This window comes from Halyomorpha halys, unplaced genomic scaffold (genome assembly GCF_000696795.3).
Source record: "Halyomorpha halys isolate HHAL.00 unplaced genomic scaffold, Hhal_1.1 Scaffold1464.1, whole genome shotgun sequence".
Taxonomy (NCBI): Eukaryota; Metazoa; Arthropoda; class Insecta; order Hemiptera; family Pentatomidae; genus Halyomorpha; species Halyomorpha halys.
The window spans coordinates 357,499-376,016 of record NW_027111616.1 but is presented as its reverse complement, the minus strand read 5'-3'; the positions used below and the strand labels follow the sequence as shown (position 1 = coordinate 376,016).

General features: G+C 28.9%; 1 protein-coding gene across 1 annotated transcript in view; it reads left to right on the top strand.

Annotated features, from left to right (window-relative positions):
- The window catches only part of LOC106689776 (facilitated trehalose transporter Tret1), an 85,606-nt gene that overhangs the window by 7,817 nt on the left and 59,271 nt on the right, over window positions 1-18,518 (top strand). The gene's annotated exons all lie outside the window — the stretch shown is intronic.

Genomic DNA, 18,518 nt, shown 5'->3' with positions numbered 1-18,518 from the left:
TTATTTTTTAAAATTATTTTTCAATTTTTTTTTATTTTTCTATTTTTTATTTATTTATTTATTTTATTTTATTTTTTTTACTTTTATCATCCCATAGGCGTTGATGAACAGAGGGTTTTACGCCTTTAAGCAACAATCAACAACAACTTCGGGGATTTCTTTGACGATTCTTCTTAATCAATGAAAATCTTCTACCTTGGGTAATATTTTTCCTTTTAGGTTCATGGGGCCTTTTAGATATTTTTATGTATGATATTTTTCAAATCAATGTTACATTGATTGTTAAGTAGAGAAGTCCTGATTTAATTTTTTAATCTTCAACTCACTTTTCGGTGGAATCTATTTAGCATACCTATTTTAATTAATTTTCAAGGTTTTTTTTTCTTATTTATTGGTTTGAATGTTTTGATGGAAACCTTCAATATCCTAAGAAAAAACTGCGCATAATCACAAATAGTCCAAGAGCCCTAAAGGAGAAAAAAAATGTTATTTCAACACAATTTTAAATTATTTTCATGAAAACTATATACAGTACAGAGTCAAAATTTATGAATCCACCAATGATGGTAAAAGGCAATAAAAAAAATGGCGGGTGTTCTACATTTTACAAAAAAAAATCATTTTTGAGTTCATTAAAGTAAAAACAAAATTATTTTAGCGGGTTTTTTTCTCTTAGAAAACATTCCACTTTTATCTAAACTACAAAACGGGTGCAATAAATGTCATTAAAATTCTGACATTTAATGTGAAAGCTCATTTTTAAAATTTTATTTTATTCAAAACCTTTCAAAAAGAACACACAAACTTCATAGCAGATTATTTAAACTTTAAAAAAAATCTAGAATATGCGTTCTATTCTTCTTTGTCTACAGTTTTCAAAAAGCTACATTTTTATCAAAATTTTTTTAATTGATTTGGTGACTAGGTTGAACCCCATATACCAGGAATGGATTGGCAGGGTGATAAAAAAAATAATTGTTGGTAGTTTTAAAGATATGGAGTTCCGAATGACTTTTTTTTTACACAAAAAGTATTTTAAATTAAAGTGTCAAAGTTCAGTTGATTTATCCTAGTGGTTAGGGCTGGTAAGGAACGTCTGTAGTTCAGGGAGTGAGGCGCAGGTCCTTGCCCCTGGGAACTGCAGCGGCGCCGGTTCGAATCCGTCTAATCCTGGGAGTCCACTTTTATTTCTGTGGTGGTCCCACGAAATGAAAAGCTCCCCGTATGGCAGAAATTACTAGGAAGGGTCTCATAAAAAAAAGTTTAGAGGTGTTAGGGGGCCTTGGGAGTGTTTAGAGGTGGTCAGTTATTTGTTTTATGTTGTATCTACTTTTGTGTCCTGTAATGCTCTCACTCAGTATCCAATGGCTTTAAATACTAATGACATGGCTTGAAGAGAACCGCTGGGGCCTCTAGGAGCTCTACTTTGCCATGAGTACTCTACTCTACATGAGGCGAAGGAAAAAGCTTGACTCAGAGTTCCCAAGGATTATTTTATATAGGTGGGAGTGTGTGTCAGATGTGTTTCTTCCTTTTTTTTTTTTAAATCTTTTTTTACTTATTACCCTTTTTCGTGGCAGTTTTTATTATTATTATTTTATTAAAAAAATAAACTTTTGGTCCAGATAATCAGCAAAAGAATTGCACAATACTTTTTCAACTTATATTAATAGTTTCTAAGCGCCTAATTTTAGTAATATGTTGACATTTTTATGTTGATATTATAATCAATGAACTATTAATACTAAAATATTATGGTAACATTTCATCGGATCTTCCTTAATTTTGCAAAAAAAAAGTTTTGGTTCAATAAAACTTAGTTTCATAGTTTTGTTTTCCAATAAAGAGTTTTCAATGACTAGAGAAAAAAAAAAAAAAATTTTTTTTTTATGAAAATTGTCAATTTACCCAGCCTCTATTTTATTTATGATCAAAATATACAATCTCGACATAGTATCTTACATTTGTCAAAATTAATGTAAGAAACTGTTATAGCCTGGAAGAGCGTTTGCCTCCTTACTTTTTAACCACAGTAAGCAAGGAAGCAAATAAGAGTTTTTTCGTTGTTTACTAAAACATTGAAAAACTTGAGTTGATTTATTCCTGAATTGATCATCAAGATATTAAATTACTTGAAATTGCATTACTTGTCAAATTTGTTGAACTTCGACGTCTGTATTTTTTTATGAACCATACTTCCGTGACAGCTATTTGATGAAATAAATTATCACCATCGTGATATCAGTTATTGAACCAATACCAACACTAGGAAAGATTACAAAGTGTCTTTTTTTTGTAAGAACATAATATGCTTATCAATGGTAAACATATACCTGCATGGGGATTAGGCTATCATATTTATGTCGGTTTGTTTGTGTTATGTCTGTAAAAATAACAAACAAACAAAAGCAACTGAAAAACAAATAATTGTTTTTTTCAAATTGCATATGGAAAAATTTGCTACAGTTAATACTGCATACTTAATATGCAGTTAATACTTAAATTTAACTATATAATCTAGCAACTAAACATACTTTTGGACTATAGTCCAGAACTATTGGCTAACGATTAAAACTTTTATCAAAGACTAAACGAAAATTTTATATATGTAAAACTTTTATAACAAGTTGGGAATAATGGTTTAGAACTCTGTGGATTAGGTGATGAAATAAAATAAAAAATTGTATCGAGTAATTTATTGGCTATATAATGATTTAAAAATTATATTGGTTAAACACTTTACAAGAAAGTAGTTCAAAATCTTCTATATCACGTCCAAAGGCCAAATCCACTACAGAGATTAATATTATTTCTGTTAAATCCCCTTTCTAGATAAAATACTGAATCAATCAAGCATAAGGAAGATACTGTTTAAAATAAATTTTTATATAGATTGTGCGTGTGGACGTAAAATTACAGTAGATTGAGTTTTTAATTAATTACAAACCAAAATTTTATTGACAGTCATTGTCAAATTAAATACCATCGATCTAGATGAATACCAAGGAACCCATAACTTACTTAGTCTAGCACTCCATAGTCCTAAAGCCCAAGAGTAGAAAACGAAGTTCTTTATTTATTTGTTGGTATTATTATTATTTTATTTATTCTTCTTCGACCTTTATTTATTCTCAACTTACTCCCTTAATTTTTCCTCTTTTAGTTAGTCTGTTAATTTGCATTTTTTTTCATATCTACTTTTCTGTTTTTACGTGTCATTTTTAATATATATGTTTATCATTGTCTATTTTATAGTATAACTATTTTTATTTCTTCTTTTTGTTCATCTGAATTTAATTTTCCACGTAAGTATTTACATAATTTTAACCCTACCTTAATTTACTTTTTTGTATCTTATTATCCTACTATGTCAAAATAGTTTTTGTATCTTTATAGTCCCAATGAAGCTCTACAAAGTTGGGTGAAACGTCGGCAAAGAAATAATTGTTAACTATTTTGTGTTTCCTTATAAAGGACCGCACTCCCAACCATCTTCTTCATAATTTAAAATAATACTGTCAAGCATTTATATATATATATAAAGAGGATAATTTAACCCAGATTTTAATTATTTTTATGAAAACTGTATATAGTTCAGATTCAATATTAATGGCAATGCCGACAATAAATGCCATGCAGGGTGCAATAAAAAATACCGGTTTTTTATAAAAGTTACAAAAAATGCATTTTTATGTCCTCTTAATTAAAGAAAAAATATGTTAATTTCAGCCAGAAAAAGGTTCAATTTTTACCTAAACTACAAAATGAATACAGAAGTAAAAATTTTAGGTTCACACCTTCTGAAGGTTCGAAGCTCCATATAATTAATACTGTCTGCAATAATAAACAACTTTATTTAAAGTAAAGTAAATGTTCTAAAATATGAAGTTTTCACGTTTAATAGTCATTAAGTTACAGTTTTTCAAAAAACTATTTTTTCATTCGGAGCTCTATATCTTAAAAAGTAGGAACAACACAACCTAAGAGTACGTCATTTACAGAAGAGCAAATTTTCTAAAATATGAACCCTAATAGAGTTATTTATGTTAAATAGTTTTTGAGATATAGCTTTTTAAAAAGCAACATTTCATAAAAATGTTATACGGGACGTACTAAAAGATCAGTAGTTAGGGAATTTATTTTGAAAAATTCGTATCTCAAAAACCATTTGACATACAGATGTCTATTAGCACTCAAATTAAAGCTAGTTTAATGAGCTATAATGTAGTTTATGATGTTTATCTTCGTAGGAGTAATAGTTTACATTAAATTTGCAAAAATAAGTTGATTTATAATTGTTCCGACAAATTTTCGTTTGCCAAATTTATATTCATATGTGAATATCATAAGAACTAATACCCCTACGAAGATAAGTGTCATAAACAACTTTATAGTAAGTTAAATTTCCTTTATTTTGAGTTTTGGCAGACATATGTGCGTCTTATTGATCAAGATATATATTTTTTCAAAAATCCAACATTTTATTTGAACAACTAGAAATTAACATTTTGTAAGTTTATTTTGTCAAATATCATACAAACTACTACTTCTACAAAGATTAACATAATTAACTATTTTGTAGTAAATTTAACTAGCTTTATTTTGAGCGCTGGCAGACATCAGTACGTCCAATGGTTTCTGAAATAAAGTTTTTCATAAATCAAATTTATAGTTAGCACAACTATAAATTAATTTATTTTAGCAAATTAGCAAACTACTATTCCTACGAAGGTAAAGGTCATAAACTTCTTTATAGTCCATTAAACTAGCTTTAATTTGAGTGTTAATAGACATCTGTACGTCGCATAGATCCTGAGATATAGATTTCTTAAAATAAATTAACTAACTACTAATCATTCAGTACATTTTTATGGAATGTTGCTTTTTAAAAAGCTATATCTCGGGAACTATTGAACTTAATAGCTCTTTTAGGGCTATTATTTCAGAAAATATACTCTTCTTTAAATAATGTTCTCTTAGATTTTCTAGTGTTGTTAGTAGTTTTTTAAGATATAGAGCTCCGAATGAAAAATCAATGGTTTTTTTTAAACAGCCGCCATTTTTTAATCTCACTACCTATACTTGGCAGACTCATCAGTTTTGACTAGTAATTATACATAGTTTTTATTGAAGTAATCAAAAATTGAGGTGAGATAACTGCCTTTTTTTCTCCCCGGCTCTTGTACTAAGAGGTTCATGTTACGAGTCCTGGAACTTAATGTCTTCTGATGAAGTCCAGGACCGTTGGGACATCCAGTAATTTGTGAAGAGTCGGTGGTTTCTCCTTCTACCATGCTGTTAAACAATTACTACTTAATTAATTTATTTGATTTGTATTAACACAAACTTGTAGAGTAAAAAGAAACTATTGGAGAATCAGTTATTAATAATGTTCTTAACATCAAAAATTGTTTTAAGTGATTAAGTAGCAAAAGTTAAGTTGTTGGCATCTTTCCAATGCCTATTCATTTACTTATTTACACTTAAATTTTAAATTGGTTAGGAGAAAATACGGATGTCCAAGGTTTTTAGAGAGTTCCTATCAAGTAAAGTACATTATTTTTCTTCAAATATTATATATATTGTTAAAGTGTGATGTAAAAATTAATTTTTTATTATATACATGTTGCTCTGTGGCAAACTGTAAATATATCGATTGTATCACAAGCCGGTATGTAACAGCAAGTGGAAGGTTGCTAAGCGTTGTGTGTTTATTTGTGTTATTAGTTCTCACTACAGTAAGAACGGTTTGTATTACTTAATCTGAACTAATAAAACAGTAAGAACAGTAAAAACATTTTATTTGTGTCCACCACCCTCGCGTTCAACATATTTGGCTTAAATTATATGGACATTTACAAAAATTTTTATTTAAAAAATACTCATGTTTTGTTTGAAGTGTTATAATAATGATATTTTTGAAGTTTCCACGACACTTTACCATGAAAATGTTGATAATCCAAACATGCATAGCGAAAAGATATTTTATAGAAAAATAATGGAACCTTTTCAAGGCTGACGAAGCATTTCTGTGGACCCATTATAATTGTGCTCACCTCTATTTAACAGCTCCAGAAAATATTTAATTGAAAGAATTTTAAATATATTTTAAAAATAGATTTTTTTTGTTTGAATTTTTTATATTGTTTCTAAATTACTTAATGAATATATTTGGATATTTTCTAATACAATTTATTTTTTATTGCAGAAACTTTTTGTATATATCTGATTTTTAATTCAAACTTATCATGTAAAGAGAACTAGAGTTCTAACTTTAGGTTTTTATAAATAAAACATACTTAATTGATTTTTTATAACAAATAAAAGGACGGTCTATATTCATTGATATTTAAAGTTCATTTAAAATACTATTTCTGACAGAATGGTTTTGCGAAAGTTTCATTGATTATAATTTTAGTTTTCAATGCACATGTTTGAATAGTGAAAAGAATAACATTAATTTCAGCAAATATTGTTTATTTGAAAAAAAAAAATTATTTTCAAATAAATTTTATTTTCCTGACCCCTGGAAATTTTCTATAGTTAAAATGATCCCCAAACCCCGAAAGCCACCGAATACCCATCATCCAATCGCCCTATTACCGATCATGGACAAAATCCTCGAAAAACTCATTTTGAAACGCCTATACTCCATCCTAGATCCCAATCATATAATCACTGATCACCAGTTTGGATTCCGAACATCCCACTCCACTATCCAGCAATGTCATCGTGTGGTGGACGTTGTCTCGTGTTCTTTGGAACGCGGAATGTACTGCGTGGGAGTCTTTTCGACGTAGAACAGGATTTTATCGAGTCTGGCGTTTTGGGGCTCCACTAAACCTTCGAATTCCTCTAGTATCCAATCCTTGCAATCCAAAATCCTTCGTAAAATCCTCAATGCTCCTTACTTTGTCACAAATAAAATTATACTTAAAGACCTTAATATTCCCTATGTAACCGATCTAGCACAAACCAGATATCACTCCTTCCGTTATAAACTCCCTAACCACTCAAACTCTCTAGTTTCTAACCTTGCATCCTCTTCCATCCCTGAAAACCCTCCAAGGCGCCTGAAAAGAAGATGGCCACGAGACCTGCTAATGTAAAATGTCATTACAGTGCTACCAATGGATAGTTTCACTACACGCTTGTAACACTCCATTTTAACTAAGATCAAATTTACTGAATGTATTCTATAATATACAGTTGTAAATTTCAATAAAAACAAACTGAATAATTATCATTGCTACTTAGCTAATTAATCATCAATCACACCCATACTTGGTTCGACATAACTTCCTATATCTTATTGGGGTATCACTTAACAGTCCTATAATCATTTTCGTATTTTCCTTTATTTCCAATAATTTCTAATACATATTTCATTTATAATTAACTGCTTATTAATAAATTAACACACAATGATGTATTTATATGACGATCTTTCTTTAGCTGCATAATAATATATCATCTGACGTAACGAGTCGCGCGACATGATATTAATAAAATTGAGAATTATGAATTCTACTAACCTCTATGACCCTAATAAATCATAAGATAATCGATAATGATTCGATTTGATACAATTTCCCGATATCCTCAAGTATTTCAAATTCAATAGCCTATTATATCTGCCAAATATATCTGCCCATTTTGACTTAAATAATCAAATTGAGTAAGAAATACTTATGTGATTCTCAGATTATGGGTATTTTCCATGGCAGAATTTTAATAATTTTGACTAAAATGCACCCTTTACAAAGAAGTAAATATCAGCAAGGTAATAACTAATTAAACAATGTATTTTAATTACTGATTTTTAAAATAAAATAAAGATAACAATTAATTTTTTTAGTGGGATTCATTTTCTTATTATTAAATATTAATGATAAAGAGTAAGATAAAAACTTTATTAACCACATTTGATATAATGTTACATAGTAATAGCGAAATGTTGACACAGTTTTACTCTACTGTATATTTACATACATTTTACATTTTTGAAATGTTTCAGCCCATTTTTATATTCGGAAGTCAACATATTAAAATCCATTTAAACATTTAGTAACTTGGTTTGAGTAAAATTTTCACATAGGTAGTGTTTTTTGAGAAGAGTAAAAATAAGAAAAGCTAGTAGGAAAATTGTTGTAGTTAATAAACAGCTGAATTTCAAATAATTCCTCACTACTACTTCCAGGAGTGGTATGTTTTTTGGTTTTTTTATTTATTTATTTAAGTGTTTCGACTACTCGGGCCATTTACACTTGATTTACAAATTCGATTACAATTGGCATGTTCATACAGTTGAAATACAAATACAGTTGAAATTACAAAGTGAGAAATTTACAATCACAATTACCATTGCATGTTAACAATTACAATTTACACTTCACAAATTTATTACTGTTGTGGAGTCTTCTCTGATCATTTCCTGTACACACGAAGAGAATCGGTGTGACTCCAGTGAGTGAGTTGTATGTTTGAAAATAGATTTTGATATGTTGACTGGAATAAGACAAAAATATACGAATACGGCCAAAAAATATGCCGAAATTCTACAAACATGTGAAATGTATAGAATAAAATTTTGTCAATGTGTTTTTGTTACTTCATATAATTTTTTGTCAAAAAAGGTGGGACTAATGCTATTTTTCCTTTGTATTTATGATTGCTTTATATGTGTATATAAAAGGGAATGGTCAAATCTTTGTCAATAAAAAAATAAAAAATTCACACGTTTTATTTTTTATCTCTGGTTCTAATTTGTTTAATTAGACCCGGTTTGTACCGTTTGGTGCAGTTTATAGTATCCTAAACTATAGCCAAGTTTCGTGTAGATTGGTTCAGCCGTGTTGAAGTTATTACCGTTTTTTAGATTTTTTTAAAAATCGAAGGAAAATTTTGGATTAAAAAATTCTATTTTCCGATTTTTTCGAAAATTCGTATTTAAGGGTTTCTTGAAGTGATGAAAACGAATATCAACTTTGTTTCACTCCTAAAAAAATTTTTACCACACTTTCATAGGTCAGTTGGTCTCAATTTTTTTAGTATTTTGAAAATTTTGAGGCACTGGGAGGGTTTTTTAAAAAAAATTATTTATATTTTAGGTAGTATACAAGGGAAATTCATTAGATGAAACGTTGCCTCAAATAATAAGAAAAAATCACCTAAATCGGACCCGTATTGATGATGATACAGCAAAGTTAGTTGTTATCAAATACGTTACCATAGTTACTGTCTTATCACATCATCTATATATATATAAAAGGAAATGGTCGAATCTTTGTCCACAATTAACTTTTGAATTACTGGACTTTGTTTCACTCCTAAAAAATATATTGCGTCTCTTTGATTTGTCAATCAGTCTCAGGAGTTTGGACATATTAATAATATTGAAGCACAGTGAGGAATGCTTTTCAAAAACTATTTATGTTACTAAATCTTAATATTACTTATTATTTACCTTACCACTGCAAAGTTTGTGTATATTTTTTAATAAAAAAAATCTGTTTCGGTCCTTTATAGCGTGTGTTGATTCAATTTATTTTATCAAATAATAATAATTAAGTATTTCTAAATGTTTAATTTTAACTAAATATAATAATTTATAAGAGACTATCATTTGTGTTCATTAATTCTATATAGATCCTCAAATATAGCAATAGCGAGGCATTACCGGGTCAGCTTGTTTAATAATAACTGATATTTAAAAAAAAAAATTACAGATATAGATTTTCCCCTTTTCTGTAGAGAATCGGATCAAGATTTATTTGAAATTATTGCTATTAAATTCTTATATATGATTTTTAAATTTTTGTTTCATTAACCAAAAAAATCAAATAAACTATTTAAATTTTAAAAAATCAAAACATTCTTGTAACTATATCTCGTTACAATCACTATATTGTAGTATATCTACATAATATTTTCTGACTTCAAAAATTCCTTAAAGAATTTTTTAGAATGTTGCATTAATTATTTTTTTAAAAATTATATAACATTTTTTTCTAAGTTACAAGGTACCTGAATTTAAATAATGGAATGTTATCATAGCCATTTTTAGATGCCAATGATAATAACATACTGACTAAATTGTATGTGACTAAAGAGCTGTTAACTGTTACAACATTTTATCACTTAACTTGTCCAGTCCATAACGATTCGTTCAATGACCTAACATCGGTAGAGTCTTGTCATGAGTTTTGCTATCTCTGTTTCACTCACAGGCAGAGCAGAAAGTATTTTCTAACCTTAATTTTAAATTGTGCTAATTAAGAAAAAAAAATTATAATATGATGTTAAAAATAATTTATAGTTTTATCAAACTCACTGATGACAGAACATTCAGATTTAAGACGGTGTTGGTATCAATCTACCTCAATCATTGATTCGGCAATTGATCCCAAAAATTTTCGTTGATAATGAAAGAGTATCAACGCTATTATAAAAGTAAATGTATTTATTTACAAATCCTTATTTATTTATTTACATTTATGTGGACTTTAACGGACTGATTGCCTAAGCCACGCTGATTTCGCGATTAACGTTTCGATGGAGTTAGGTTGATTAATAAGATTATGCAGAATTATGTTTTAAGTATAGAAAATATAAGGTAGGTATAAATCAGAAATGATAACACTGAACGGTGATTACGGTTTTAAATGGATTATAATTATTTATCAGGAAACATAAAATAGTTTGCATAGCGTTTAGATGTATTAGGTTTGAGTTGAGAGAGATCAATCAGACTGTAATATAAATCAATACGTTATAGGTAGGTACCTATATTCAACAAGAAATACAGGGTGTCTCCCTAGACATCTCTCCCCCTAACCTCTACAATATTTGGAATTTTGATATTGTTTTTTGCATCGTCATAACCAATGTATGTGGTCTATTTTGTGAGAGTAGTGCTAATTTTCTAATCTTTTCTAGTTTTTCTCAAGTGCACCTAATTTAGGATTTTCCAATGGGATGGAATTATTTGTTTGTCTGTTCTGTTCAGATATTAAGGCAAATTCATATGGAGTACTTTCGATCCAAAGCATTTTGAAGGCGTTTATACAATTTTATACAAATTTTGACGATTAGCGTACAAACAGTGCAGAAAAAAGGAAAAAATAAACCTTATAAGTTATAAATCTCATAAAACTTATAAATCTTATACACTAAGTCAATTTCGACATAAGGAATTGAACTTTGGGGCTCCACCACACCATCAAATTTCTCTCGTATCCAATCCTTGATTCTTCTTATTGCGTCATAAATAGACTCATTCATAAAGAACTCAACATCTCATTCCAAAATCCTTACTCGCCTAAGCCCATTACTTCTTAATCTCTCATCCTAAACGATCTCTGATAATTCTCCGAGGCCTCTGAAAAGAAGATGGCCACAGATTCTTGTAATTTAAAGCAATGATTGAAATACCACCATTGAGTTATTCCTTCCCAAGACTATCATGTATTATGATACATTTATCACATTTACTTTTTATTTTTTGTTTATACAGTTGTAAATTTCAATAAATAAACAATTTAATTTCTCATAAGAATCTGTCATTAAAATATGGGCTACTTTTATCTGCCGTGAAGAATAAAATGGCTACCTTAATAATACCTCAAGGAAAAAACGTATTTCTTATGATGATGACTTTTTACAGTAAATTTAATTATAAAAGGATTTTGTCCTGTTGGTTTATTAGATTTTCTGCACTGTTTATACACAAATCGTCAAAAACCTTGAAATTTGTATGCCTTCAAAATTTGTCTATTTAAAAGTGTCCAACACGAATTCCTATTAAAATTTGATCTATCAGAACCCATAAAAGAAATTATCCTATACCATTAGAAATTCTAAAGTGAGGTTCGCCAGAGAAAAACTGGATGTTATAAAATTTCCAATAATCGCAAAAGATTGACAACATGCCACTATTATGACTTAGAGAAATTCAAATAAAAATTGAAAAAAAATTATATAAGACATGGAAGTGGATATGTGAGACACCCTTTTAATATGTATATATTAAGAATTTGGGAGTGAAACGAAATTAAATTATGCATTTATGTATTTGGCATATAATAAAAAAAAAAAAAATACTATTTCCTAATACGACATTCTTGAAATAACCTTCATTGAAATTTATGTATCTTTGGCGCCGTACCTCACAGTTTTGCAGGACCAGATTGTATGTTCCAAATTGCGATTATCGTTGGTCTTTCTATTTTTATTAGTTTACCTTAGAACAGAACTGTGATGTCGTTCCATCGCTAACAATTCAAGCCCTCAAACAACGCTTTTGAATAAAGATTAAAACATTCTTATACATAAATAGATTTATTAAGAATTTAATGAAATCACTAAATTAATTAAGTCAAAAAGTAGAGAGAAAAGAAAAATTACAGACAGTTATTCGTTCAATAAAAATAAGTTATCAAGGTTCATTAAAGTAAGACAGCACCCAATCAAAGATTTTTTTTTCTGATTTTAGTTGTAAAATACCATATTGACAATTGGGCAGATTGCCTGACATTTACATTAATTAAATAAATAGCATGCTAGGCGTGAGGACAGCACCCAGCGGTACCTCTTCTCTGGCTTTTTTTACATCATACTGTTTAGCAGGTCCCTCATCCACCTTCTTTTTGGTCTCCAACCATGAGAGTTGTGGCCATTTGTTTTGGAAGTTTGTTTTGGTGTCCCAGTAATTTTTCATGAAAACGTTTGTAGCAAGAATGTATGTGTTTAGTGAATTTTTAAGTCAGTTTGTAAAGTGCTGTTATTTACATACTATGGTGCTTTGGTAATAAGTCTTGGTGTTTTAGATTAGAAAGATTGTAATTGTTTGATGTGAGCCTATTTAGCTATTCCATAAATTTGTAGTGTATATGTCCAGTTAGGGTTAAGTAGTTGATATGCTTAATTTTTGTATTAATTTATAATTGAGAGTTTTGTTTGAGTAGTGAGCGCTAGCGATTTAGTGACTGACTTTTTTTTAAATATGTGGTCCCTATGTCATTCTCCTATCGAATGTTAGTCCGAGGTATTGCATTCAATCTGTTTGCGGGATGAGTGAGCTGTTGACGTATATCGGAGGGAAAGTTCCTTGTTTCAGCTTAAAATTAATGTGTTGGGACTTTTCAGTTCATTGTTCAGTCGAATCTTCAATAGTTGGCACCAGTCATGTAACTTTTATAAGTTACGTTGGCTGTCTCGTCATCGTAGGTAGCCGTCAATATTTCGGTACTTTGTGGAATGGTGTGTGTGTATGTTATGTACAATAGTGGTGAAAGTATTTATCCCTGAGGTACACCGGCTGGAATTGGTCTCAATTGAAGATAATGAAAAATTTAATTTTTAAAAATAACCTGGTTTCATTGATGGTTCTTACATATATTATTTAATATTACATATATTATATATTATGGTACATATATTATTTAAATATACGTATTGTTTCTTCAACGTGGCATTAATTATTTATTTTATCTATTAAATATATATGTATGTTTTAATATTTTATAGGACATATAGTTAGGTCCAATAACTTTAAGCTTTCTACATCAATGTAGTATTATTTTATTTTAAATTATTAGTAAAGGCATTTGCATTAACAGTTTTAAAATAGGTTTAGAGAAAAAAGAATTAGTTTTTACGAACTGAAATGAACCAATGTGGTTTGGTATTTAAAGATTTTCCTTATTTAGTGTTATTTATATGTGGATTGAGGGTTTCCCTTATCCTGTTCCATTGGTTTTCCTTATGCTTAAACTGTCTTCTAAATATATACAATGCAATGAATTATTCTAACCCGAAATGTAAAAAGCTGAAAGTCGATAATAATTGTTATTTTTATATCAATGGCAACCACTTCCTCCAAGAGGAAATTATTTCTGGTGGATTTTCCTGGGGAACACCTCATTATAAATACCAAACAGCAAGGTCATCAAAGATTAATTCAAGTTATGTAACGTAACAAGGTTTCAGTAAGGAAAATTTAGGAAGCAGTAGAACGTTGTTAATGTCTGCCAATTAAAATGAGGAAAATTTATATTATATTTAGATGCGGTATCTGAACAGGCTTGTGATTGGACACTGGACAGGTTCTCGAAGCAACTCAACATTGAGGCCAGATAAGACTTTGTTGTCGGGCTTCGCTATTGAAAACTTGTTAATGTTATCATCGAGTTCAGTACGAATACCATCGATCTTTTTTACTTTACTAGCAGACTCGGCAGTTCCTTACAATTGCTAGATTTAGAAATGTAGATAGATTAATTGAATACAATATAAAGTTTGATATAAATTAATATATTTAGTTATACACACGATGGGTAAATGCTTTAATTAATTGCTTATTATATCTATTTAGTTTATAGTGGTAAATAACTTTACATATTAAAACAATAGAAATGACTTCAACCGATCTAAACCAAACTTAGCAGTGGTTTAGTGCCCTATATACTGAATAAAGGGCACAAGCGAGATATAATTAAACAGATTAGATCTGTAAATATAAAATAAATATTTTGTAAAGTTGGATGAATTGTAACATTAAGAAAGATTTTACTTCAGTACTACAAAATGGGGCGGAATGTGGTCAGAACTTGGTTACAATCACGCTTTAGTTCGACACGAAAAGTTTAGGGAGTATGTAGAGACATTATCTTAAACTTTAGTGTTTAAAAAAAATTTTTAATTGCTTCTTTACAAACCAGAATATTGAATGCCAATAACAATAAAAATTTCAGTCTACATTACTCTCTCCATATACCTCCTTCAAAATTCTATCTACAAGATACCTTAAATTAATAAAACGTTGAAATCTGATTGACATGGTTTGATTCGCCTGAACCATAGTTGACTGTTAAACTGAAGACATTCATTAATCATAAATCACATTACACTTATTGTACGGCAATATACCGGTCCAAAACCTTGTGACAATCACGCACTAAGCACATGATCCCACACCTCTGTCCATTCTAAGAGAAATGCTTACAATTATTCATACAGTCCAGACCTAAGCAAATATTTTGCCTTCAGTGTAGTTACAAGACCTTTTTTTGTTTATTTTATTATTATTACTTTTATGGATTTCCTTTATCTAGTCCAATCTATTTATTAAGGTCCCAAATCCATCTTCTTATCCGACACCTATGAGATAGATTATTATGGAAAATTTATTTAATTTTGTAATGAAAAACCGTAATGCACATGTTTTTGACAGTTAAAAATGTTCGTTGGAACAGGTTTGATTAGTTTAAGATTCAATACAAACCCTTGGCCTACCCCTTGGATTAGAGAATATTTCTGGTGACAGCCAGAGGAGTGGGGAATTTCAAATAATAACAAGAAAAAACAAACCTGTTATATTTATTTTTGGATTAAGAGAAAAAGATAGGTGCATGTATTGAAATTGGGATACCCTATAACTAAAATCACTTGGAAGGAAAACATAAAACCGTAGCTGTAGAACATAGACATTTTCAAGAAGTGAAAATGAAAATATCACATCTCTGAATTGTTTCAACTACTATAAGGACGGTCAATACGGATTGGCCGAGTAGCAGTCCTTTATCGCTGGAATCAAAGCGCAATAATGGGCCTAATGGATTAGCTCTTGACTAAGCAATCAGATCTTTAGGAATACTGAGGCTTTCTCAAAAATTACGTTTAAAATTAACATATAAAATATATTACTGAGGTTTACTAGCATTGTTAGTAACTTTTCAATATTAAATAAACAAAAGCCTAATCCTTATCAATAATTATTATTAAAAAAAATTTACCTTTTTTGCAAAAATGTGCTGTAATGACAATATTGAGAGAACAAATGGAATGCCCCTTGTAAAAAACGCGTTTTAAAAATTAATATGAATTGTTTAAATAAAATTAATTATATCCAAATTAAAGTCTCAAAACATTCTTTATTTTCTCAAAGGTCAAATGTTTTGGCCAAATCGGTCATCCTCAAGGAAAATCTATGTAGAAATTTTAAGTCAAATTAATTTATGAAAAACATGGGTTAAAATTATATTAATATTTAAAATTAACTTTGATATAGATATTAGAAGATTAAAAAAAATAAGAATATTAACCAAAATAAATTTAACGAAGTGTAAGGAAGGTTAAAAATAGTGTTATGATAGCAGGGTGTAATGGTGTTAAATTGTTTATAATTAAAAGTTTAATATAAATGAAATAGTGACAAAATAGGTAATTAGACTTAAGGATAGCTTATTAATAAATTAATATAATTTCCTAATGTTTTACTATCTCATAAAGTTATTTTTACTGAAACTAGTGACCCGGGCAGAATAGCATGCAGACAAACTTTTAAAATAATTTATGTGAGTGTAAAGTGGTTTTTAAGGTATGTTATTTCTTAATAATATTGTCAATAGATTGTCAATAGACTTAGAAATAAGAAATAGAGAAAATAAAGAATCGTTTGAGACTTAATCTGGATACAATTAATTTTATTTAAAACCAGTCTCGAGAAAGTAAAATATTATATGTACAAATTAACATTTATTTTTCACCAAAAAAAAAATCGTTGAACTAAACTAGAAAACATAACCAAATTAAACGTTCACAAAATCTAAAATCTGATTTTTTTGGCTAATAATTCAAATATATTTTATTCATTTTAATTATAATTTCAAGTATGAGTATCTAATAGTATATTTACGCTTCTATCAGTACAATCTATAAAGCTAAGCCTATATTTTATTTTACAAATTAAAAAAAATGTCGATGTTCTTTCCTAAAAAAAGTAAAAATATAATTCAGTTCATAGCATAATAGTATGTAACGTAAGATAGATATCAATAAGGATAAAAAATATTTATATAGTCTCAAAATATTTTATAATGTTATATTTTCTCACAACTCTTACGTTTCGGCCATTCCCGAGGATATCTTATTTATAATATCATAATAAATAATAGTCATTAGTCTTTGTAAAAAATATATCTTAATTTGCAATTACCTATTTTTATCCACTATTTCACTTATTCGAATTTCATTCAGTTTACACTATTTATTATAATTTTATGAACCCTATATATTTCGACAAATGCAGAATATCCTACAATCTTTTAATGGAATTGTTAGCTGTGATATAAATAAGTTATATCCTTATAACTATAATAAATTATATCCTTGAGAATGGCCAATACGTAGAGGTTATTATAAACGAAAAAACATGTTGAGGCAATATGGAAATTTTTTATTATAATTGATAAACAAACTAGTCTCAAACAAAAATTATTTATATATAAGTAAAATGGATATTTTTTTCGAATTATTATTTCTTTTGAAGGTAATTTTATTCTTTGGGGAATATGCATGATTGATTTTCTTTATGGCCGGTAACGATTTTACGTGAGCATAAAGTTAAAGATCATGAAATATTTTATCAGTTATATTTAATGATCTTATACCTATACCATTATAAGTAATTATATGACTGATTAAACATAGGAAGGAAGTTAGTTTTTAAGAAATCTATTAGCTTCTTCTTCTGTAAGATGAGGAAAGTCTTGTATTATAAAATAATTTTAATTAATACTGAAAACTATTAAATTAATAAAGAAATGTTTATTAATTATTGACATCTAAATTGGTAGAGAGTAACTATAACTGAAAGCCTTGATATGTGTAGCTTATTTTTATTTTCCACTTAAATATTGTGAACTCATAATTACAACGTTCGATTACATAAATGAGTAGCCCGTTGAAATAAAGAACTAGCGGATCCAGAATATTTGGACTGTGCTTGTGTTGCGGATCGGCTAGTCGTGAATCGGACCTCCTGCATAAGGAGCAGCCTGGCCTTGACCGTCTGTCGTTTTTTTCTTTGGTGCTTTTACACGCCCCAGCAGTTAGGGTTTGTAATTTTCCTTCTATATTATTTCAGTAATGGACGTTATTAGAATAAATTTCTTCTAAATAGAAATAGAAGAAGTTTATATATATCATACTTCACTTGGTATAACTTTCGAAATTAACTTTATTTTATTTTATAATACTAATATTCATATTATTAGTATACAGTACAATAATCAGACCAATTTGGACATATGGAATTGAGCTCTGGGGCTCCACCAAACCATCAAATTCTTCCCGCATCCAATCGTTACAATCCACAATCCTACGTAAAATCCTTGATGCTCCTTATTACGTCACAATTAAACTCATTCACAAAGACCTTAACATCCCATTCGTTGCAGATTTGACCCAAAACAGATATGCGTCTTTTCATTCCAAACTCCTTAACCATCCTAACCCATTAATTCTTAATCTTTCATGATTGACAATCTCTGATAATCCTCCGAGGCGTCTGAAAAGAAGATGGCCACGGGACCTTCTAATTTAAATTAATGTTTGAAGTACCACCAATGGGTGGTTCCTTCCCAAGATTTTCAAGTGTATATGAAACATACTACATTATTTACCTATTGTATTATTTTGTACAGTTGTAAATTACATTAAATAAATAATTAAAAAAT